General features: G+C 35.2%; 10 non-coding genes across 10 annotated transcripts; 5 read left to right on the forward strand and 5 right to left on the reverse strand.

Moving 5' to 3' along the window:
• Positions 1-1,447: 1,447 nt before the first annotated feature.
• LOC133318737 (U1 spliceosomal RNA) lies at positions 1,448-1,610 on the reverse strand. The gene has a single exon (XR_009752505.1). It is a non-coding gene; the product is annotated as a U1 spliceosomal RNA (small nuclear RNA).
• A 903-nt stretch (positions 1,611-2,513) lies between these two features.
• Positions 2,514-2,677, forward strand: LOC133318736 (U1 spliceosomal RNA). The gene has a single exon (XR_009752504.1). It is a non-coding gene; the product is annotated as a U1 spliceosomal RNA (small nuclear RNA).
• Positions 2,678-4,850: 2,173 nt separating this feature from the next.
• LOC116779293 (U1 spliceosomal RNA) lies at positions 4,851-5,013 on the reverse strand. The gene has a single exon (XR_004354193.2). It is a non-coding gene; the product is annotated as a U1 spliceosomal RNA (small nuclear RNA).
• Positions 5,014-6,719: 1,706 nt separating this feature from the next.
• Trnav-aac (transfer RNA valine (anticodon AAC)) lies at positions 6,720-6,792 on the forward strand. Its single transcript has one exon. It is a non-coding gene; the product is annotated as a tRNA-Val (tRNA).
• Positions 6,793-8,315: 1,523 nt separating this feature from the next.
• On the forward strand, positions 8,316-8,478 carry LOC116779295 (U1 spliceosomal RNA). The gene has a single exon (XR_004354195.2). It is a non-coding gene; the product is annotated as a U1 spliceosomal RNA (small nuclear RNA).
• A 2,744-nt stretch (positions 8,479-11,222) lies between these two features.
• Trnav-aac (transfer RNA valine (anticodon AAC)) lies at positions 11,223-11,295 on the reverse strand. Its single transcript has one exon. It is a non-coding gene; the product is annotated as a tRNA-Val (tRNA).
• Positions 11,296-13,411: 2,116 nt separating this feature from the next.
• Positions 13,412-13,575, reverse strand: LOC133318739 (U1 spliceosomal RNA). Its single transcript, XR_009752508.1, has one exon. It is a non-coding gene; the product is annotated as a U1 spliceosomal RNA (small nuclear RNA).
• A 1,603-nt stretch (positions 13,576-15,178) lies between these two features.
• LOC116770479 (U1 spliceosomal RNA) lies at positions 15,179-15,341 on the forward strand. The gene has a single exon (XR_009752506.1). It is a non-coding gene; the product is annotated as a U1 spliceosomal RNA (small nuclear RNA).
• A 2,234-nt stretch (positions 15,342-17,575) lies between these two features.
• On the reverse strand, positions 17,576-17,739 carry LOC116779288 (U1 spliceosomal RNA). The gene has a single exon (XR_004354189.2). It is a non-coding gene; the product is annotated as a U1 spliceosomal RNA (small nuclear RNA).
• A 1,603-nt stretch (positions 17,740-19,342) lies between these two features.
• On the forward strand, positions 19,343-19,505 carry LOC133318738 (U1 spliceosomal RNA). The gene has a single exon (XR_009752507.1). It is a non-coding gene; the product is annotated as a U1 spliceosomal RNA (small nuclear RNA).
• Positions 19,506-20,471: the final 966 nt, after the last annotated feature.

Here is a 20,471-nt window from a genome sequence, read left to right on the forward strand (position 1 = left end):
ACAAGATATACCTCATACTATCCGGGATTACGTTACGTTAGGTGGTCAATTCGTTTCAACGGTTACGGAAAATGCTCCTTTTACGTTTCTCGGTCCTAAAATAGATAATATAGGTCGTACTCCATCCTTAGAAGGAATAGTAAATATCTTTTTAACGATCTTCACAAGATCCATAACCAACGGATAAATAACGTCAAAGAAGCTTGGATCTACGATTATAATTATCTAATATCACGTATGAATTGGCTTTTCTGGATTTTAATAAAACCCTTTTATTAAAGTTAGATGCAAGCGTCCTAAAGGTGTTCTAGTTGTGGCTCGGGCTCGCGTTGCTGGCTGATTCATCAGCGTTATTCAGGGATTGCAATAATTTTGGGATGATTCTAGAAAGGCCAACAGAGCTCTATAAACATCTAAGAGTTTCGAAGAGATATCCTGGAAAAATCAAATGATGACGTCGTTACATCAATTCCAAAATACAAAAATGCCCTAGAGCTAGAATCACGACTTCAATTCTATAAACAGTTTATGATAGGAGCACAAAGTAACATGCAATGAGCTTAGAAATGAAGAACGATTGGCTACACATAGATTTTTGACTCTCCCAGACTAGAGTATTCTATTAAGATGTGGTAAAGATGTAGGGTATTCCTGGATAATGGTCAATACTCTCGTCATCGTGATAGAGTCTTAAAAAATCATCGTTGAAGCGGTTAGTCTTTTGATAGCCAAAGCGAAAAAAGAAATTACGACAAATAAGCTATCAATAGGTTTTGTGAGAGAAGGCAGTAGGGCTACAAAATCAAACCTTACTTTATCATTAAAGATACTTCGGATTGGACTATAAAGAAGGATAGATAATCAGCGTCTCGACAAGCCATTTTTTATATAAGCGAATTTTAAAGCGGTTTATGTTAATAGAGATCCCGGTTCCTTTGGCAGCCACCATCCCCAAACTCCATGCCTTCAAGGTCAACAAGTATTACAAGGTCACTAACGAACTCTATTAAGAATAGGTTCATTGTAAATATGCACACGGTAGAAGTAAAAGCGAGATGAATAACAGCCAATCTTTCTACAACATAATAAAAGACTTGGGCCTGTCAAGAAATAACATCAGATCATTCTCGGGACGTGCGTCGAAGGCAGCCCTTGTAGGTTCGTTTCAAATTTGGTTAGGTAGAGAACGAAGCTTGGACTGTTGAGGTGAGCGTTTAATGCAAGTTAGATAGGGGCCCCTTAACGCCTGGGTCATAAGTCCCAGGAAATGGAGTAATAAATAAACTCTTAATTGACTAAGATTATAATTAACACCTTGGTTATTAACTTAAACAAACACCTTAATAGGTTCTAAGTTGACCCAGCCTTCTTAAAGTTTACTTGATTTTTATTGTAATAAAGTGACATCGTTTTTCCACTTTATTAAGGAAGTATGATATGAGTTATTGAGGGGATAGCGCGTACGCAGTCCCCACTACCAAAAATTACGCGTCCGAGTTATCCACATTAGGGATAATCACAGAAGTCAACCCCGCCGCAGTGCAATGGAGGGGCCTCACTCTGGGGGAACCGCCTTCATGATCACGGTATCCCCTACGCCAGGTAAGTATGCCAGGTAAGTATGAAGATAACCCGAAATCGACCCAACAACGCCGCAGAAGAATCGGGTGTAAAGCCTCTGTAACAAATCCATCTCGCGCTGGATCCGTGATCGTATAGCCAGTACTGGGAGAAAGCGTTTCCACAGCCTCCCCCCTTTTCTGCGGCGAGGAGGAATCAGCTAGTTTTTTAAGTGAATAGACTAGACGTTTTATACAAGAGGCAAGCTAAAGCATAAATATGTGTTCGACCGTTATCAATTATGTTTGTAAATAGTCTTCGATATTTTACCTATTAAGATTCAGTTTCTCATTTATTCTTCGAGTATATATATCAGTAAAATTACCTTGTAAAAGGACTCGTCATAGTTTTTAAAAAATTCTGAATATCCAAGTTTCCATGGTGCAGCGGTTATCACATCTGCCTAACAAGCAAAAAGTCCCCGGTTCGATCCCGGGCGAAAACAAAATTTTTTCACTTAACCTTCCTTTTCTTTTTATTTAAAACTTTTACATAAAACATTGCATATGAATTGCATAATTCTAAAGCTTTGCTATAGTGTTAATATTGTTTGCAATTTCAATTGCAAACAAAATACACAAACAGAAAAATGTTTTAAAAAAGCAACGTTTAAACTCGTACTCGTACCTTATACAGAAGCGGATATGTTCTTACTTTACCAAAGCTAAGTAAATACCCCATGCCGCTAATGCTCTACAAGCTCCACATATTAAATTTATCGCTTTATGACAAGATGGCGTTACTTAAATTTGTTCTACATTCTTGTCATACTCTACATTTTTAGTTCCAAATATGCTTGAGTGGTGGCGCTAGGAAAAAGGCTCGTATTTCTACATCACGCTAGTAAGATTTCTGCTCTCAGAATGACCCGGTGGATGTGAGGAAGTCAAGGCATACTTACCTGGCGTAGGGGATACCGTGATCATGAAGGCGGTTCCCCCAGAGCGAGGCTCCTCCATTGCACTGCGGCGAGGTTGACCTCTGTGATTATCCCTAATGTGGATAACTCGGACGCGTAATTTTTGGTAGTGGGGGACTGCGTACGCGCCGTCCCCTTTATAATTTATATATCCTACATTGTGTCCTATCGGACATCCTGTCCAAAGTGTAGAAAAACAACACTTTCTTTATTGTTATAATAAAAACTTTCATAGTTTATGGAATATAATATGTATATTATCTTTTAGTCTTTTAATTTACTGTTCTATAATAACAATGCTAATTGTAATCACTTACTTAAACTAAAATAAAATAATAAAAAGTTCACGACGATAATTTTACGGTCCTTTAGAGCATCCAAGCTCGAAGCAGGAATTGAACTCGCAAATAGAAACTTTCCAAAACACTGTTTATAACTACTTTAACGAGAAAAACGGGAGTTAATAAAAAATCTACGTATAGCCAAAGCCCTACGCGACAATAATCTTAGTCACCAACTAGCCAGGAAATTAAGTTCAATTCTAAAATTAATTCAAGAAATATCGGAGCCAACCGCACAATATCAGAATATGTTTGACCGGGCAAAACATGAAGTAGATTTTGGATAAAACCCCTTTAAGTATTTGAAAACCATTTTTAAGAAAGAACGCAGAAAGCTTCCCTTGACCAACGAACAAATTTAGGCCCATATTAAAAGCACATATGAGGTGCCCAAAAGTGTCAGACTGTAGGGGCATCCTGACGGACAAAAACCTGAAATTTCTCGCCTCGACTTCCGTGGCATTCAACCAACGATAGAGGAAAAAAGTTGTCAGATTAAGAAAAAATCTTCTAAATCTGCACCAGGACCCGATGAAATCCCATAGTGTTTTAAAAATGTCCATCTGTTCGTAAAATTATAAATATCTGTGCAAGGAAGTGAATCCCGGTAATATCTGTTCAAGGAAGTGAATCCTTCGGGAAAGTAATTTTTGTCCTCAGTCCCAAAAGAGATCAAGTTTCGGATCCAAAAGATACTAGACCGAACTATAGCTAATATCTTTTTATCGGTTCTATAAATGAGAAGGACGAGATTCATGTTTAACAACAGGTACTTTAGGCCAAATCACCAGAAGGGGATTTTTACTCGGGATTTCTGGATGCCTAGAACACAACACTTTGCTGTCGGAGATCTTAAAAGATGCTAGAAAAAGCAAGAGGCAAATTACAGTTTGTTCGATAGACTTAGAGAATGCGTTCGGTTCGATACTCGATATATCATGAATTAATACTATTCGCACAAAAATAGTAAAACTTTCCAACACTAGTTGGTTATATGATCGCGTCATATTAGTCAAAATTAAAGACTTCTATAATAACTAAAGAAGGCGTTTCGAAAACTTTGAGTCACTATGTACGACTATTTCAAGGCTGTTGTTTATTTCCAATAATATTTAATATTGTAATTAAAATTTAAGTAAATAAACTAATAAGTAACGATACAAAAAGAGATTATCGGCTCATGTTTAATAATAAATCCACAGAATCCATTTTAAGCCTTCGTTGACGATCTCGCAATACTGACACGTAACCCCACACACTGTCAAGTACCATTGAAAGTAAAAATTAAACAATATAGGTTTACTTGTTATATGGGTAGGGTATGTAGTGCTTATATGTATCTATGGTGTGCAAGCCACTAATCCAAGGGTATATACATTTTTGAAGGTAAATTGGAACAACAAAATATGTTAGGGGTAAGAAGTATTATGTGTATAAATTATTCTGGTATGACTGTCATGCATAAACAGCATTAAGTTAAAGAAGGAAAAACATTATTGAATAGTTTTGTTATTCCTGCAAACTTGTAGATATTATCATAGTTTAATTGAATCATTAGTTATATATTCCTCTCACTTCCAGCTCGGTTCGTTTAATGATTTGTAATAATAATGATAATATAATGAAAAGGGCCGCTTGTTTGTATGAATATTCTTCTCCATATCATACAACCAACTAAAATTTAATAATAAATTTGAGAAGTACTGTATGTAAGTACAATTTCATGATAAAACCCAACATGTTTGTTTCATTACAGAAATGGAGTTATAAAATAGACACTTTATTGGCGATACATTAAGTTATCAACACACGGAGTATCTTAATAGTTCGAGAAGAAATGAGGCCAAGATTTATCAGGTAGTTTATAAATAAACACCTCGGTTATTGACTTAAACAAACACTTTCATAAGTTATTATAATAAAAGTACAACGTTTTTCTACTTTATAAAGGAAGTGTGATATGGGTTATTGAGGGGACGGCGCGTACGCAGTCCCCACTACCAAAAATTACGCGTCCGAGTTATCCACATAAGGGATAATCACAGAGGTCAACCCCGCCGCAGTGCAATGGAGGAGCCTCGCTCTGGGGGAACCGCCTTCATGATCACGGTATCCCCTACGCCAGGTAAGTATGCTTTGACTACCTCACATCCACCGACTGATTCTGAGAGCAGAAATCTTACTAGCGTGATGTAGGAATAAAAGCCTTTTTTGGTAGCGACACCTCTCGAGCGAATTAGAAACTAACAATGTAGAGACTATACATGTAAAGCTTTTCAAAGCATACGGAATACAGAGTCGGAATCTCTGAACAATATTTGTAGGAATAATTTTTTTTTTAAATAATTGATAAGTTACGTCTAAGATAAATAAAGTAGAAAGTATACAAAAAATGAAATAATATTTAAGTATCTTTAAAAGTATGATTAATTTATTTTTATATTTCACAGAAATAGAGGAATGTTAATTTGTTTATGTAATATTTTTTATAACTCTATACTCTATATCTCTCCGTACACGAGTTTATATTCAGTACTTTACCATCATTGCCATCTATTGGTGATTTTTGGAAATAATAATGTAGAGCTGGTCTAAAATTGAAATTGAAAAGGTTTTCCTTCATTTAATGAAAATTTAACTGGAAATCACGAGATAGAGTTAAATGTTTATTTTAAGCTTGATAACATCCTCGTGAACTTTTTTTTTCAATTTAGAAAAAGAAAGAGACCGTTCAATCATATTTGCCAATATTTTACAAATCATTTTAGTTATTAAACGAATAAAACAGTTTGTACAAATAATAATTAAAAGTAAATATAATTCACAAGGTGATTTATTTTGCCATATTTTCATTATAAAATATAGAGATATTAAAAAGACAGTTGAAGAGATTCGATAAAGAATTTAAATAAAAAATCTGTCTTCTATACAATTTATATAAATTTGCAAATAGCAAATTTCCATGAGTAATTTTATAGTTTTGGTATAAAAATTATTATGTTTATATTTCACTAGCATTTTTCCTTTCAATCTTCCTGTCATGTTAAATGAGTGAAAACGATGACTCATGTTCATTAAACTCTATAGACATAAAATTAAGTTACGCGAAATTACAACTAACGTTGAAATTAGCTGTTGTTTGTAAATATGTAAAGGGTTGGGCCTAAATCTAAAAGCTTCAGATATGGTCTAAGAAGGTATATATTTTTTTTATTTAATAAAAAAAAAAACTTAAGAAAAACGATAATTTCTGTGATTCTATAAAATTTTCAATCGATTACAGAATTTGAGAAATATAGCTTTGGGCTATGTTTTCAACCAGATTAGTTATATGCCCTTTATTACAATATATTGCAATTAATTACAATTACATATATTATTAAAACGAGTTTCAAAATATCAGTGAGAAATCAAATTAAATAAAACTAATATTTTTATTATTTTCGAAACTACATACTCCCGAGCTTTCGGTTACTTTGCAGCAACCGCGATCACGGGCAGACGACATGTGTAGTGCAGACGAGGGGTAGCAATCCGAAAGATATTAGTTTCATTTAAATTTATTTCATACCTATTGCAAGTACTTATAAAATTTGTATACTGGATAAGTGTACACATATGACAACCAGTTTTTTACATTTAGAATTAAGATAAAACTGGTATAACACTAATAAAATATATCATAAATTAAGGCTTTTAAAACCTATGATACACTTAAAAGAGGAACTTGAATTGAAATTGTATGTAAATAATTTCTTTCTTTCTTATAAAACTATATTATATGTGTATAGAACAACAGACGGTTCCGTAATATTTTAAATAATACATAATGTATCCAAGTTTCCGTGGTGTAGCGGTTATCACATCTGCCTAACACGCAGAAGGTCCCCGGTTCGATCCCGGGCGGAAACATATTTTTACATTCGCTTTCATAACGTCTTACTTGAAAATACTAATATAATTTGAACGTTTTAATATCATTCTTTTACAAAATTACTATAATGGCTCTATTTTCTCAAATATAAAATGAGATTTTTTTTAAATAAAACTTTTTTATACAAACCTCACAAAAGTATTTCATTTTTGCTATCAATATGAATGAGTAACCCATTTTTTTTTTCAAATAACTATTAAAATACTTATCAAGTTGTAATATGATAGTAATAATACAATATTACTGTAGATTATTGATGACTGACTTTACTGTACTGTAGATTACTGTAAAGATTATGCAACATAATTAATATGGCAACCAAAAGTATATATCACGTACATAATAAAATATTTTAAAAAATAATATAATATTTTAATGCATTAAAACGAAGAGAATAAAATAAAATTTGAACGCAATCAATAAAAGTTGGTCTGGACATTTCAAGCCACATCTTTCCTGTTTAATAAGTAATATTTAATTGCAACAAAAGATTGACGCGTTCATAAAATTAGAATAGAAAAAAGTTTATTTGTCCTTTAAAAAATATATGTATAAATATATATATGTTCGTGTCCTCTAGTGTTTTTTATTTAACATACTAAAAGCATCGATCAAACAGTAATGTGCATTTAAACTAATATTATTTCTTAAATAAAAATGCATTACATACTTACAAGAAGAATACAAGTCAGGTTTTTTAGAATCAGGTTTTTACATTTGTTCAAATTATAAAGGTGGGTTTACAGAAAACGAAACACTTCTTAACAAGATATGTGAAATATCGTATATGTGAAATTAAGGTTGAAGGGAGGAGGTTGAAAAAAATAAACTGTAAGTTGTTTTATAATTATCAATTTGCATTATTTATAATCTAATTTATTTCATTACAGTATTAAAATGTGTCTGTGTGTGTGTTACATGGAAAACATATGTATTAGTTTTTTTATTTCACAAACATTGCTTTAATTTTGTATTCAAAAGTTCTTGATAATACTGTCTTAGTTAACATTTTAGGTTCTTGGCCTCGAAAATATTTTTCAAAAAAATCGGCAACTGATAAATATTATATTTTAGCAACGTATATTTTTATCTTCTGTTTCCGTACATATTGCCATATTCTGGTAGTAAAAATTGTGAATTGGTCATAGCAGACGTGATTATATTCACAGTGTATGATATAATTATTAAGTTTGACATTTTCACTGAAATATTGCTTAATATTTCGGTATAGAAGCCGTAGTAAACGCGAGAATATACATAGACAGCCCCCTAAAACATTTAGGAAAACGCCTTTCAATACTAACTAGCTACATCATTAATTTATAATATTATCAATAGATGGCGCTACTTAAATTTTGCTCTTCACACTTTCTATGCTCTACATAATTAGTTTCTAATATGCTCGAGGGATGTCGCTAGCCAAAAAAAGGTCGCATTTCTACATCACGCTAGTAAGATTTTTGCTTGCAGAATGACCCTGTGGTAATAAGGTTGTAAATTCATACTTACCTGGCGTAGGGGATACCGTGATCATGAAGGCGGTTCCCCCAGAGCGAGGCCCCTCCATTGCACTGCGGCGGGGTTGACCTCTGTGATTATCCCTAATGTGGATAACTCGGACGCGTAATTTTTGGTAGTGGGGACTGCGTACGCGCCGTCCCCTCCATAATTGTTTAGAAATTGAAATTTAGGAAGGGTGGGGAGATTTTGCCGGTTTGCCTGAAATCTGAAAGACCAACCATTTTAATTGTAGTGGTTAGTTATAGTGCTTTAAGTCAAAATTAAGGCTATGTTCTTATTACAGAGACAATCCCTTATATTAACTACGTAGTCGCTACAGAGTGATCTCGCTTCACGCAAGTAACACATATGTATTTGTCTAACAATAACTCTTCAGTCTGAGATCTGCTGTGTCATTAGGATTCGTGATGTTTCCTAATAGGAATAGATCACAGCTCGAGATACAAAGACCAACCGTCATCAGAGCTGGTAAATATATGAGATATAATTCTCAAACTCGAAGTTTATATTAAACTTTCAATAGAATATTGTTATAGTAGAAACTTGAGGGGATGATCGCGTGTGTGACGTCACACACTTTAACAGAAAAACCTCGGGTACGTTAAATATCAAACACAATCAACTTTAATACAAAGTATTTATTATAGTATGTTATTGTACCCAAGTGTAAGTCCTAATCTCATCTTCTTCAAGAAAAACCTGCTTTGTAACCGACATGCAACGCCACCTTCAGATAAGATCCATCTCAGAGCCATTATAGCTTGATCTGTTTAAATTTAATATTTACGACAACTGGAAAAGAAAAAATCAATACAAGAATTAACAAAATTCTATCATCTGGTAGTAATACTGTGACTAGGTTTCATTTACAAAAAATCTATAAAAGAGTACTTTGAATATATTAAATTTGAACATTGGTTATTTTGCATAATGGAGCCTGTTGTAATATCTATTATTCGACAAAAATGTATTGAACAATAGTAAGACAGTTGTTATAGACTCAAATCGTCTGCTATCATCTCATCACCAACCGCGAAGGGTTCGTCAAAGTATCTCCTAGATGTAATCGAGAATAACACAGCGTCTGTCAAACTAATGCACTAGCAGTGCTCCGTGATTCTTATCCCACTTCTACTTCTTATATTTTCAACAAAAGAAAGAGGTTTTATATATGTAACACTAATCATTCATATGAATTAAATAAGTTACTTCCTTTATATTTTATATAATATTTAATTTCAAACTTGGTTAAGTGTAAGTAAGGAGAGAAACTTGGACGGTGGATGTGAAGATTTTTGATACGAGAGGTTTAACTGTAACGACTCTCCATCTGTTTTAATGTTTTGCTTATTTCGAAAAACATGAATAAAAAGTACACATGTAAGTTTTACAAGTAGTTCTACCTTCGCCACCAATCAGATAAATCTGTACAGAGTCGAAGTAATTTGTAAAGTGTGGGGTGTTTACGAATCTTTCGTAAGTTATATGTCGAAGTTAGAAGCACTTTGTCGTTTTTTAAAAGAGCATCGTGAGCATAACTGACGTCACCAATGACTTTATTTTTGAATGTCTTCAGGATCTGAGACTCTTGAAGGTAACCTCGTAAACTGTTTGACAAATCCCTTACTTGGAAGAGGTTCTATCATTGCAACGGCTCAAGCGAGACTATCTGTAATCTTTTTTTTAGTTTCGTTTTATATATGCTGTTAGCCCTATTGGCTGTTACAACGTCACCGGGAGAGGTGGATAGCCCAATGGGACCAAACTCTTTAATTCGGGCCCGAAGGGCCCGACAGGGGTTGGGTCCGTCCCAAGGGTACCTCTAAGAGGCCGGACCTCGGCCTAGAACGTCGTAGAAGTGGAGGATGGCATCGAATCCCACCTGGGATTGCATTGCATGACGCCCCCCGACGGCAGAACGCCGGAGCGACGTGTAAAAAACGGGAACTAGTCTTCGCCGGCGAAGGCGGTGTGTTATTGTAAATGTTGTCTTGGTGTGTCTTGAGGACATTTATGTCGGTACTGTCGGTCATATGTTTATTGTCAAGGGCTACCAGGGTTATCTGGGACGCCTAATCTAAACTACTAGTTGAAATTGGCTTTGAACGCTCCCACGGTACTCAACATGCCCGCGTGCTAGCACATTGCCAGCATGCGGGCATGAGGATTGCCGTCGGAGACCGTATCTGTAATCTGTACTCTCGCCTCTATTTGTACCAACTGAGACTCATTGTGGTGACTACACTTGCACAGGTGGCTATGCAGATGTCACTTGATAATTTCAACTACCCTCAATTATTACTTATTCAAATAATCAGAATTACGCCGATATATACTTAAGGTTCCGTAGATTTAAGTGGTTTTAATAGAAAATTAGTGTGTAAGGAAAACTAGTATATAAAGAAAATGTGTATATGAGGAAATAAAAGTATACAAGCGAATCTATTATATAAGGAAAAATAGTATATAATCAAAACTAGTATATGAAGAAAATGAGTATATAAAGAGAAATTTTATGTAATGAAAAAAGTATATATGCGAATCTACTGTATAAGGAAAACAAGTATATAAGGAAAATTTGTACAGACACTGTGTGTATTTGCTTATAATTAATTTTCGACTTTTTAATATTCAAATGGAATTCTTTATTCGAATAATGCTCATTTCATGCAACCAAATATATTAATACGAGGAAAGATATTCCGTAATAGTTATTGCAAAAATGTTGAAACAATATATTTCTTGATTTTATTAAAATATTTTTCTCAGTAATTTTATTACTTCTGGAATAAGATTAAACAGCATTGTCCAATAAATAATTGAGGTATAGAATAGTGGAAATATGTTTTTATACATAATATAAGGCATAGAAAGTGAGAGAAAAAAATGTTTCCGCCCGGGATCGAACCGGGGACCTTCTGCGTGTTAGGCAGATGTGATAACCGCTACACCACGGAAACTTGATAACTCTGCACATTTTTAAAACTATAACGAATCCTTTATTCAATAAAAGTTAATTTACGTAACATAACATTATAACATATATCTCATAAGTACTAAGTAATGTTTTTAAACTATATCATTTACTTTCTGCCACAAATTCTTGCTAAAAGACAATGAGAACATATAAAGCTCCTTTAATGTTTGTAATTCTGTAAATAATTTATTAATTAAGAAATTTAAGCATTATATTTTAGTGTAACAAAATTAAGATTATCATAGTATGTTTCATTAGGATGTAGCCTTTATTCAAATATACAAATTCAAAAATAAAAATATTCGTTCAGCATCAATTTGCATATGTTTGTTGGGCTACAAATCGGGAAACATTAATATATATTTTTTTACACGCTTTACATTCTTACTTTGTATCATCATCGTTAGATGGCGCTGGTCGAGGAACATGTATCTGGCAATGAAGGTTTTAAGAACTGATAAAGTGAAGTAGACTATGAATTCACCAAAATCCCATTATTATGAAAATAGACTGCCTCTCCTACGGATACCAAATAATATTCCTCATTACAAATAGTAATTATATTTTAAATTAAAGTAAATTACCAGGGGTATAAAGCCATTAAAATTAAAATATGACATAGTTATTATTGTCACTAGATCGGTCCTCACAACAAGTGAAACCTTTTTTACTGATCGTACGTATGTAACTAAAAATAATTGGATTCGAGTCTAATCAGTCAGGTTTTGGACTTTTCTAAAGGTTATAGTCGGTAATTTTTTTATTCTGTATAACACTTATAAAGTATTACATTAGTAAGGGACAGCATTCATCATAGCAACTGTTTTTGAATAATAGTGAGACGAGACGAAACCTCTTAGCATTCAATGGATTCACCGTGCGGGTGTCGGGTCCATTGCGTTGCAGGGAGTAGAGCTTCAACAGTGCCTGGGACTTGCGACCCAGGTGTAGGTTTAAGGGGCCCCTAACTAACGCGCGTTAAACTCTCACCTCCACTGTCCAAGCTCCTCTCCCTACCTAACCATATTTGAAAAGAACCTACTAGGGCTGCCTTCGAAGTACGTTCCAAGAACGAATTGATGTGAGTTCTGGACAGGCCCAAGTCTTTTAGTAGGTTGTAGAGAGATTTAGCCGTTATACCTCTCGCTCCCACTTCTACCGCGTATAAATCCACGACGAACCTATTTCGAGTGAGTTCGTTTGTGAGCTCGTAATATTTGTTGACCTTGATGGTATGGTCTTTGGGGATGTTGGTTTCCCAAGGAACCGTAAGCTCTATCATCACAACGCGCTTTAAGATTCGCGAATACATAAATATGTCTGGTCTGGAGGCCGACGCACAAATATCCTCGGGGATTTTGTATTGTTTTTCACACGTATCCATCATTATAGTCCAATCCATAGCCGCTTTAAGGATGGAGTAAGGCTTGACATTTGTTTTTATAGCCCTAGTGCCCTCTCTCACAAAACCTACTGATCGCTCGTTTGTGGTTATTTCCTTTTGCGCTCTGGCTACCGAAAGACTAACCGCTTCACGTATGATTTCCAGAACCCTATCGTGACGACGCGAGTATTGACCGCTATCGAGGAGTACCCTACATCCCACCAACAAATGCCTAGCAGTTCCAAGTGCCTTCCCACAGATATAGCAGGTCTTTTCGGTACCTTTACCCCATCTTACTAAATTACTCTGATCTGGAAGAGTCATCTGAAACGCATTGAGATAGAATTTTAGCAATGCTGGCGACCAATCATGGATTAAGGTGCGCCATTTTAGTGCTAATGGGATGCAAAAATCTCCTATGTCTAACCACTCGTTCTGCATTTCTAAACTTATTGCATAATAATAATATTATTATCTGAAGTGTGAATCTATTTGACTTCTGTAACAGACGTGTATTACTATAAGTGTTTGTTGAATGACAAATCTAGTTATCAGTACACAAATACAAAGTGTCTAGTACGGGATTATCTACAAATTCAAGACTAGATAAGGCCAGCATATATTTGTAAAATTAAACACAATTCGGAAATTAAGTTATACTAACCGATCCAATTGATTCTAGCTGATAAACAAGTACTTATATAAGAGTTATTTTGAGGGGACGGCGCGTACGCAGTCCCCTACTACCAAAAATTACGCGTCCGAGTTATCCACATAAGGGATAATCACAGAGGTCAACCCCGCCGCAGTGCAATGGAGGAGCCTCGCTCTGGGGGAACCGCCTTCATGATCACGGTATCCCCTACGCCAGGTAAGTATGACTTGACTACCTCACATCCACCGGGTCATTCTGAGAGCAGAAATTTTACTAGCGCGATGTAGAAATACGAGCCTTTTTCCTAGCGCCACCACTCCAGCATATTTGGAACTAAAAATGTAGAGTATGACAAGAATGTAGAACAAATTTAAGTAACGCCATCTTGTGATAAAGCGATAAATTTAATATGTGGAGCTTGTAGAGCATTAGCGGCATGGGGTATTAACTTAGCTTTGGTAAAGTAAGAACATATCCGCTTCTGTATATTTTGTGTTCCGTTTTTAATATTGTTTCTGAAAGAAACATTTAGTGCTTTAAAAAGTTTGTTCCAACACCTGAACTGATAATAAGAAAATATTCTTGGGGTTTTATTGTTAAATTAATATACGAATTCAAACGTTGCTTTTTTTCAGAGCATTTTTCTGTATGTTTTTATGCCTTATGAATAATGCCTTATAGATAAGCAAAAGAACATAACGGAGTAATAAATAACATAGTTAAAATGCTCTACAAGTTAAGATACGACAAGTGTGTTAGTGTACGAGTATATCAATTGTTGACTCGTGTCTCTGCTAAAAATATAGACGTTTTCAACACATGTTTTTTTATTAAAACCAGGAAATTGTCACTATTTTATTTTTTATATTTAGTTCTGTAGCAACATTTTATTTCATAATAATTAGGAATTAAAAAAACTTTAATATTTGCTTAATTAGGGAAAAGAGTTGAGTGAACATGTCAATATGGCAGTGATTGATATCTAAGGTATTTTAAATATATATGTTTAAATATTCTGGGAAAACGGCTTTTGTATCGTTTAATATTATGGGCCGAGAGCCAAATTAAAATTTCATTAGTTTTCTTAGAAATTGCAATTGAATTGCAAACAATATTAATACTATAGTGAAACTATAGAATTATGCAATTCATATTCATTGTTTTATGTAAAAGTTTTAAATAAAAAGAAAAGTAAGGTTAAGTGAAAAAAATTTGTGTCCGCCCGGGATCGAACCGGGGACCTTTTGCTTGTTAGGCAGATGTGATGTGAACCGCTGCATCACGGAAACTTGGATATTCTGAATATTTTTAAAACTATTAATTAATTTTACTGGCATATATACTCGAAGAATTAAAGTGAAACTGAATGTTAATAGGTAAAACATAATTGTTAGGTCGATTTCGGGTTATCTTTCCTTAACCGTTCCGCTGCCTCCTTTGCCATGTCCATTTCGCAAAAGGAGAGCACCGCCTGCCACGACCTAGAAATGTCGATCACAGATTTCACTACGACCGGTAATGATAGGTCGTCCCCTACTTTAGCAACGAGTGTTAGAGGATTAGGACAGTGGGTGTACCAACTTGGGGCTCATCACCAAGTTCTCCTAAGTTAGTTAAAATAATAAAAAAACTAACTATCCATCGATAAAATGACAAACCATTCAATAATATTCAAAATTATGCTCTACGTACAGATGTACATGCTCTATACTGATTAATTTCTGACTGCCACAATAGGTGGCGCTTACGAGAACTCACGTATTTCTAAATCACGCTAGTAAGAAATTTGCTCTCAGAATGACTCTGTGGTAATGAGGTTGTAAATTCATACTTACCTGGCGTAGGGGACACCGTGATCATGAAGGCGGTTCCCCCAGAGCGAGGCCCCTCCATTGCACTGCGGCGGGGTTGACCTCTGTGATTATCCCTTATGTGGATAACTCGGACGCGTAATTTTTGGTAGTGGGGACTGCGTACGCGCCGTCCCCTCAATAACTCATATCATACTTCCTTTATAAAGTGGAAAAACGATGTCACTTTATTATAATAAAATCAAGTAAACTTTAAGAAGGCTGGGTCAACTTAGAACTTATGAAAGTGTTTGGTTAAGTCAATAACCGAGGTGTTTATTTATAATCTTAGTGATAATTTAATGTATCGTCAATAAAGAGTTTATTTATTGCTCCATTTCCTGGGACTTACGACCTAGGCGTAGGTTTAAGGGGCCCCTATCTAACTTGCATTAAACGCTCACCTCAACAGTCCAAGCTTCGCTATCTACCTAACCAAATTTGAAACGAACCTACAAGGGCTGCCTTCGACGCACGTCCCGAGAATGAACTGATGTTATTTCTTGACAGGCCCAAGTCTTTTACTATGTTGTAGAGAGATTTGGCTGTTATTCATCTCGCCTTTACTTCTACCGTGTGCAAAATTACAACGAACCTATTCTAAATGAGTTCGTTAGTGACCTTGTAATACTTCTTGACCTTGAAGGCATGGAGTTTGGGGATGGTGGTTTCCAAAGGAACCGTAATCTCTATTAACATAACCCGCTTTAAAATACGCTAATATAAAAAATGGCTTGTCGAGACGCTGATTATCTATCCTTCATTATAGTCCAATCCGAAGTATCTTTAATGATAAAGTAAGGTTTGATTTTGTAGCCCTACTGCCTTCTCTCACAAAACCTATTGATAGCTTATTTGTCGTAATTTCTTTCGTTTGCTTTGGCTATCGAAAGACTAACCGCTTCACCGATGATTTTTTAAAACTCTATCACGATGACGAGAGTATTGACCGTTATCCAGGAATACCATACACCTTTACCACATCTTAATAGATTACTCTGGTCTGGGAGAGTCAAAAATCTATGTGTAGGCAATCGTTCTACATTTCTAATCTCATTGCATGTTACTTTGTGCTCCTATCATAAACTGTTTATGGAATTGAAGACGTGATTCTAGCTCTAGGGCATCTTTGTATTTTGGAAGTGATGTAACGACGTCATCATTTGATTTCCCCAGGATGTCTCTTCGAAACTCTTAGATGTTTATAAAGCTCCGATGGCCTTTCTAGAATCATCCCAAAATTATTGCAATCCCTGAATAACGCTGATGAATCAGCCGGCAGCACGAGCCCGAGCCACAACTACAACACCTTTAGGACGCTTGCATCTAACTTTAATAAAAGGGTTTTATTAAAATCTTAGACAAAGAAAAGCCAATTCATACGTGATATTAGATAATTATAATCGTAGATCCAAGCTTCTTTGACGTTACTTATCCGTTGGTTATGGATCTTGTGAAGATCGTTCAAAAAGATATTTACTATTCCTTCTAAGGATGGAGTACGACCTATATTATCTATTTTAGGACCGAGAAACGTAAAAGGAGCATTTTCCGTAACCGTTGAAACGAATTGACCACCTAACGTAACGTAATCCCGGATAGTATGAGGTATATCTTGTATTCCACCTACCGAGGCACAGACAGTGACATTTATTTGTTTTTCTCCTCAGTCCAGCCTTAGACTCTCAGAATTTATTTACTTCATTGAATAGTACTTGGCAGTGTGTGGGGTGACGTGTCAGTATTGCGAGATCGTCAGCGAAGCTTTAAATGGATTCTGTGGATTTATTATTAAACATGAGCCGATAACCCCCTTTTTGTATCGTTACTAATGTTTTATCTACTAAAATATTAATTACAATATTAAATATTATTGGAGATAAACAATAATCCTACATTGTAACTCAAGGTTTTCGAAACGCCTTCTTTGGTTATTTTAGACCACTTAAATTGTGACTAATATGACGCAGTCATATCACTTACTAATGTTGGAAAGTTATACTATCAAAAAATTTATGTCTGAATATATATACTACTGAATAGATATTTAAAATTTCATTTTTCTATTGTTAATGTATATGTAACACAGCTTTAGCAAAAGTTTTTTTCTATAAGGATAGCAATATAAACTTTTAATTGAATAATACATCAAGTTATCAATACACGGAGTATCTTGTGAGGAACTACCTAATATTCAATAATAAATGAGACCAAGATTATAATAAACACCTCGGTTATTGACTTAACCAAACACTTTCATAAGTTCTAAGTTGACCCAGCCTTCTTAAAGTGAAGTCTTAAAGTTTACTAGATTTTATTATAATAAAGTGACATCGTTTTTCCACTTTATAAAGGAAGTATGATATGAGTTATGGAGGGGACGGCGCGTACGCAGTCCCCTACTACCAAAAATTACGCGTCCGAGTTATCCACATAAGGGATAATCACAGAGGTCAACCCCGCCGCAGTGCAATGGAGGAGCCTCGCTCTGGGGGAACCGCCTTCATGATCACGGTATCCCCTACGCCAGGTAAGTATGACTTGACTACCTCACATCCACCGGGTCATTCTGAGAGCAGAAATTTTACTAGCGCGATGTAGAAATACGAGCCTTTTTCCTAGCGCCACCACTCCAGCATATTTGGAACTAAAAATGTAGAGTATGACAAGAATGTAGAACAAATTTAAGTAACGCCATCTTGTGATAAAGCGATAAATTTAATATGTGGAGCTTGTAGAGCATTAGCGGCATGGGGTATTAACTTAGCTTTGGTAAAGTAAGAACATATCCGCTTCTGTATATTTTGTGTTCCGTTTTTAATATTGTTTCTGAAAGAAACATTTAGTGCTTTAAAAAGTTTGTTCCAACACCTGAACTGATAATAAGAAAATATTCTTGGGGTTTTATTGTTAAATTAATATACGAATTCAAACGTTGCTTTTTTTCAGAGCATTTTTCTGTATGTTTTTATGCCTTATGAATAATGCCTTATAGATAAGCAAAAGAACATAACGGAGTAATAAATAACATAGTTAAAATGCTCTACAAGTTAAGATACGACAAGTGTGTTAGTGTACGAGTATATCAATTGTTGACTCGTGTCTCTGCTAAAAATATAGACGTTTTCAACACATGTTTTTTTATTAAAACCAGGAAATTGTCACTATTTTATTTTTTATATTTAGTTCTGTAGCAACATTTTATTTCATAATAATTAGGAATTAAAAAAACTTTAATATTTGCTTAATTAGGGAAAAGAGTTGAGTGAACATGTCAATATGGCAGTGATTGATATCTAAGGTATTTTAAATATATATGTTTAAATATTCTGGGAAAACGGCTTTTGTATCGTTTAATATTATGGGCCGAGAGCCAAATTAAAATTTCATTAGTTTTCTTAGAAATTGCAATTGAATTGCAAACAATATTAATACTATAGTGAAACTATAGAATTATGCAATTCATATTCATTGTTTTATGTAAAAGTTTTAAATAAAAAGAAAAGTAAGGTTAAGTGAAAAAAATTTGTGTCCGCCCGGGATCGAACCGGGGACCTTTTGCTTGTTAGGCAGATGTGATGTGAACCGCTGCATCACGGAAACTTGGATATTCTGAATATTTTTAAAACTATTAATTAATTTTACTGGCATATATACTCGAAGAATTAAAGTGAAACTGAATGTTAATAGGTAAAACATAATTGTTAGGTCGATTTCGGGTTATCTTTCCTTAACCGTTCCGCTGCCTCCTTTGCCATGTCCATTTCGCAAAAGGAGAGCACCGCCTGCCACGACCTAGAAATGTCGATCACAGATTTCACTACGACCGGTAATGATAGGTCGTCCCCTACTTTAGCAACGAGTGTTAGAGGATTAGGACAGTGGGTGTACCAACTTGGGGCTCATCACCAAGTTCTCCTAAGTTAGTTAAAATAATAAAAAAACTAACTATCCATCGATAAAATGACAAACCATTCAATAATATTCAAAATTATGCTCTACGTACAGATGTACATGCTCTATACTGATTAATTTCTGACTGCCACAATAGGTGGCGCTTACGAGAACTCACGTATTTCTAAATCACGCTAGTAAGAAATTTGCTCTCAGAATGACTCTGTGGTAATGAGGTTGTAAATTCATACTTACCTGGCGTAGGGGACACCGTGATCATGAAGGCGGTTCCCCCAGAGCGAGGCCCCTCCATTGCACTGCGGCGGGGTTGACCTCTGTGATTATCCCTTATGTGGATAACTCGGACGCGTAATTTTTGGTAGTGGGGACTGCGTACGCGCCGTCCCCTCAATAACTCATATCATACTTCCTTTATAAAGTGGAAAAACGATGTCACTTTATTATAATAAAATCAAGTAAACTTTAAGAAGGCTGGGTCAACTTAGAACTTATGAAAGTGTTTGGTTAAGTCAATAACCGAGGTGTTTATTTATAATCTTAGTGATAATTTAATGTATCGTCAATAAAGAGTTTATTTATTGCTCCATTTCCTGGGACTTACGACCTAGGCGTAGGTTTAAGGGGCCCCTATCTAACTTGCATTAAACGCTCACCTCAACAGTCCAAGCTTCGCTATCTACCTAACCAAATTTGAAACGAACCTACAAGGGCTGCCTTCGACGCACGTCCCGAGAATGAACTGATGTTATTTCTTGACAGGCCCAAGTCTTTTACTATGTTGTAGAGAGATTTGGCTGTTATTCATCTCGCCTTTACTTCTACCGTGTGCAAAATTACAACGAACCTATTCTAAATGAGTTCGTTAGTGACCTTGTAATACTTCTTGACCTTGAAGGCATGGAGTTTGGGGATGGTGGTTTCCAAAGGAACCGTAATCTCTATTAACATAACCCGCTTTAAAATACGCTAATATAAAAAATGGCTTGTCGAGACGCTGATTATCTATCCTTCATTATAGTCCAATCCGAAGTATCTTTAATGATAAAGTAAGGTTTGATTTTGTAGCCCTACTGCCTTCTCTCACAAAACCTATTGATAGCTTATTTGTCGTAATTTCTTTCGTTTGCTTTGGCTATCGAAAGACTAACCGCTTCACCGATGATTTTTTAAAACTCTATCACGATGACGAGAGTATTGACCGTTATCCAGGAATACCATACACCTTTACCACATCTTAATAGATTACTCTGGTCTGGGAGAGTCAAAAATCTATGTGTAGGCAATCGTTCTACATTTCTAATCTCATTGCATGTTACTTTGTGCTCCTATCATAAACTGTTTATGGAATTGAAGAC

Source organism: Danaus plexippus, chromosome 6 (genome assembly GCF_018135715.1).
Source record: "Danaus plexippus chromosome 6, MEX_DaPlex, whole genome shotgun sequence".
Taxonomy (NCBI): domain Eukaryota; kingdom Metazoa; phylum Arthropoda; class Insecta; order Lepidoptera; family Nymphalidae; genus Danaus; species Danaus plexippus.